Source organism: Salvelinus sp. IW2-2015, unplaced genomic scaffold (assembly GCF_002910315.2).
Source record: "Salvelinus sp. IW2-2015 unplaced genomic scaffold, ASM291031v2 Un_scaffold3686, whole genome shotgun sequence".
Classification (NCBI taxonomy): domain Eukaryota; kingdom Metazoa; phylum Chordata; class Actinopteri; order Salmoniformes; family Salmonidae; genus Salvelinus; species Salvelinus sp. IW2-2015.
The window spans coordinates 2,762-8,018 of record NW_019944963.1 but is presented as its reverse complement, the minus strand read 5'-3'; positions in this window follow the sequence as shown (position 1 = coordinate 8,018).

Here is a 5,257-nt window from a genome sequence, read left to right as displayed (position 1 = left end):
GACATGAAATGTCAATGAGTGCATTCAGAAAAAGGGATCAAAACAGTCGGAGCCAATTCCTGGACCTTTGGCAGCTAGCCTTTCATATACTGACCTAGCCTTATTGCAGCTGYAAGTAGAAATGCAGTATTTTGTTGTTCGTATGTGGACCATAGGATCTGTTTTGGATGTATTTTCATTTATATAGGTAAAAAAAGTAATAACAATTTAAATAAAGAAAGCATACAGCAGTGGGGTCAATGACATTTCAATCACTCCACCTGAACTTCAAAATTCTCGCTGTTAGTTTGTATGTGGATTTTTTTTCTGTTCAGTGTAGTTTCTTTTTACAATTCTATCAATGGAGTGTTTTTTCCCCCTGTCAAATCTACGTTCTGTCATATCCAAATCAATTTGCTTTGTTACACTTACATATTTTCATACTTGCACAGATAACCAGTAAGATATAAACATATTAATTCCATGTGTAGTTGATCAGATGCCTCCTCATCGAGCTTTCATGTAACAGACTACAGAAAAGTACCTGAGCCGTTATCGCTTGAATCCTTAGTTGAAACAATACCAAAGTGGTCACTCCGCCTCTGTTTTTGGTAAAAAGCTRAGGGATGGGCCTGGAGAAATGTAACCACTCTCAAATTGACAGACGGGGCTATGGATGCAAGGACTGACTATCCATGATATCAAAATTGTGGTTTTAACCATGTTTTGAGACTATACCGTGCTTTACATTTACATTGTTTACAAACATTGGAGTAGAACAAGTTTATATTCTCGATTCTGATGGGGTACGAGAGTTGAACTAAGCTCATTAGGCGTTTAAGTTATTATTCAAGAATCGATGGGTATATATCATTCATTWAAGTCAGAAAATGGATGTAGCAACTAAGGATTCTAGCTTTAACTGTACATTTAACAGAAGAAAAGAGCTGCTTAAAACCAGACCAGATCTGCACTTGGTAAAATGTAATTTTTTTTCTCTTGTTATCCTTGGCTGTGGTGACTTCGGTGTGGACAGACCCTTTGCTTGATTATTTTATTCTGATCCGACAACCTGACGAGTCTGTTTTCAGATTGGAACATATACAAACTTAAGAAGATACAAGTGATGGATATTTGTTCCGCTTCAGTGGATAAATGCTTTTTTTTATTTTATATAAATTAATTTAAAACCTTTCACWCTCTATTTTACTTGTCCAAAGGTTTCACCACAACAGTGATCAGATCTTCTGCTCTCAGTACGCATTTAATTCACAGATGTTTCAACACGCCAGAGCAGCTGATGGCAGACTTTACTTAGAAGCAGCGCGTGGCCATTCTATTGTCTCTGACCAGATTATCGTCCTTCAGTTATACATGTTGAATCGCTGCCGTTCATCAACACCCAGCAGGTGATTGCTAACAGCCCACGGCCACCCGTTCCTTTTAGCCGTTCATCTTTCTGAGTTTCCCCCCCTAACAATACAACTAGAGAATGACACACCATAGCCTCTTTTRCTGAGGATTTGCCATTTAGCACACAAGACATTCACTTGTGATTGAAGAGTTATTTCGTTGCCTTTTGACAGCTTCCGTAGGGAAATTCAAGATCTGCAAAATTAGACATGCTTTCTTTTAAACCCCTTTTATTGTATTGGTCATTGTGTGAATTAGGATTTTGACAGTGCCCCAATTGACCACAGAGGGGCAGTATTGGCATGGTAAGCCAAACCTGCCTTCACATCACACACTGTGCACAAAACATAAGATCACCTTCCTAATACTGAGTTGCGGAACCCCCACCCAGCACTTTGCCCTCAGAACAGACTCAATTCGTCGGGGCATGGACTCTACAAGGTGTCAAGCGTTCCACAGGGGTTCCACAAGCATTTCGCTACACCCGCAATAACATCTGCTAAATGTGCATGTGACCAATACGATTTGATTTGGCACATGTTGACTCCAATGCTTCCCACAGTTGTGTCAAGTTGACTGGAGGTCCTTTTGGTGGTGGACTATTCTTGATACACATGGGAAATTGAGCGTGACAAACCCAGCAGCGTTGCAGTTCTTGACAAACCGGTGCACCTAGCACTTACTACCATAACCTGTTCAAAGGCACTCATTATTTTGTCTTGCCCATTCACCCTCAATGGCACACATACACAATCTGTGTCACAATTGACTCGAGGCTTAAAAAATATTCTTTAACCTGTCACCTCCTTCATCTACACTGATTTGAAGTAGACGAGTGACCTCAATTAAGGAATTGTAGCTTTCAGCTGGATTCACCTGGTCAGTCTGTAATGGAAAGAGCAGATGTTCCTAATGATATGTACGCTCCGTGTATATCATCACCTGTGACCTGGCGCCAAACATGTAAAACAAGCAAYATTTGCATGCTGGACTAAGAAATGTTTCACTCATTAGTATGATTCTGTCATACTCCATTTGGCATGACATTGTTGCATTGTCATAGCCGGGGTTTGTTAGAATTCCAGTTTGGTATTAGGTGTGTGTGTGTGTGTGTGTGTGTGTGGTGTGATTCAATTTAGCTTTACTTTCTTTCCGGCCATATGCCCCTAGAATGCTCCTGTCAGATGTGTATGACTTCACAAGCAACGATTAATGCAGTCATGACACGCATGCTAAATGAAACTCGATGCTTGTCTTTCATTCTAATAGCAAAGCCAACTCAAACAGGAGTATAAGTTGGAAATGTAGGTTATCAAGCAGGTTCTAGATACCGTGCCTTCAAAGTGTTCATGCCCCTTGACTTAGTCCACATTTTGAGTCCATTCAAAATGGAATAGTTCGTTTTTTTTCTTGTTTTTAGACATTTTAGTGAATCTATAAGAGAATTGATGAATATATTTACGTACATACAGTGAGTGCATTCGGAATGTTTTCAGACCTTGACTTTTTCCACATTTGTTACGTTACAGCCTTATTCTAAAATTGATTAAATAATTTTTTCCCCCTCATCAATCTACACACAATACCCCATAATGACAAARCAATTWTTTTTTYTTCAGAAATACCTTATTTACATAAGTATTCAGACCCTTTGCWATGACAATTTAAMTTGAGCTCAGGTGTATACTGTTTCTGTTGATAGTCCTTGATGTTTCTACGACTTGACTGGAGTCCACCTGCAGTAAATTCAATTGATAGGACATTAATTGGAAAGACACACACCTGTCTATATAAGGTCCCACAGTTGAAAGTCCATGTCAGAGCAAAAACCAAGCCAAGAGGTCGAAGGAATTGTCCATAGAGGTTCGAGACAGGATTGTGTCCAGGTACAGAGCTGGGGAAGGGTAGCAAAAAATGACTGCAGCATTGAAGTTGTTCAAGAACACAGTGGCCTCCATCATTCTTAGATGGAAGAAAAACTTAGCAATCAAGGGAGAAGGGCCTTAGTCACCCGATGGTCACTGACAGAGCTCCAGAGTTCCTCTGTGGAGATGGGAGAACCTTCCAGAAGGACGACCATCTCTGCAGCACTCCACCAATCAGGTCTTTATGGTAGAGTGGCAAGACGGAAGCCACTCCTCAGTAAAAGGCACATGACAGCCCACTTGGATTTTGCCAAAAGAACCTAAAGGACTCTCAGACAATGAGAAACAAGATTCTCTCATCTGATGAAACCAAGATTGAACTCTTTGGCCTGAATGCCAAGCATCACGTCTGGAGGAAACCTGGCACCATCCCTACGGTGAATCATGGTGGTGGCAGCATCATGCTGTGGGGATGTTTTTCAGCGGCAGGGACTGGGAGACTAGTCAGGATCGAGAGGAAGATGAAAGGAGGGAAGTACAGAGAGATTCTTGATGAAAAACTGCTCCAGAGCACTCAGGACCTCAGACTGGGGGCGAAGGTTCACCAGGACAACACAGGAGTGGCTTCGGGACAAGTCTCTGAATATCCTTGAGTGGCCCAGCCAGAGCCTGGACTTGAACCCGATCGAACATCTCTAGAGAGACCTGAAAATAGCTGTGCAGCGACACTCCCTATCCAACCTGACAAAGCTTGAGAGGATCTGTAGAGAAGAATGGGATAAACTCCCCAAATACAGGTGTGCGAAGTTTGTAGGATCATACTCAAGAAGACTCGAGGCTGTAATCGCTGCCAAAGGTGCTTTAACAAAGTACTGAGTAAAGAGTCTGAATACTTATGTAAATGTAATATTTCAGGGKTTTTTTGGTAATAGATTTGCAAAAATGTCAAACCTGTTTTTGCTTTGTCACTATGGGTATTTTGTGTAGATTAACTAGGGAAAAAACTATTTAATTAATTTTAAAATAAGGATGTAACGTAACATAATGTAGAAAAAGTCAAGGGGTATGAATACTTTCTGAATGCACTGTAAGTGGCATTCCCACAGATCGGACGTCATGACTTGATGTTCGTCATGACTTGAGATGAGATGTTCTCTGTTTGTGCCTGATTTTGGTCTAGTGCACCCCTCTGCCTGCAACACCCCATCCCAGCACAGGTACTATGTCAAAATTGTACTTATTACTGACCTCATAAGACTGATTTGCATGATGAAACAGAGACAAATGGAGATGAATATATGGATGATTCCACATAGAACACCACAGGGATTCTAGAAGACTGTTGTCATGAGAATTTCTATCCCAATGTTCTAACTGAACTATTTCATAGCTTTGACCAATTCCCAGAGGTTGTAAGGCTCTGGTTAATGAATAATTAGACAAAGTCTCAGATTCTGCAATAGATCAATACTTTTTTTCAGATAGCGCTGTCTTCAAAATGAGAACACAATCTTTTTATATCACACACACACACACACACACACACACACAAATGAACTCACATCAGTAGAAACTCCACCTCTCTAGGTGGGCTGTATTTTTCCAAAGTTCACAAATTGTTTATCACCCTTCTGCAACATGTTTCATTATCTTCTGCAAGCCTAGCCATTTCTAACAGTCCTCCTTAGGGTGGGGAGGCCTCTTTCCAGTTATTCGTTTCACCGTTATCACAAGTCGACAGTTCAGTTGTCCTTGAATGTCTCAACTATACCCAGCTCATATTGCGAAATAGTAACACAATGGCCTAGTCACACACATTATTGGATTATGATTCTAACACATTTCATACAATGTGGGGTGGCAGGGTAGCCTAGTGGTTAGAGCGTTGGACTAGTAACCGAAAGGTTGCAAGTTCAAATCCCTGAGCTGACAAGGTACAAATCTGTCGTTCTGCCCCTGAACAGGCAGTTAACCCACTGTTCCTAGGCCGTCATTGAAAA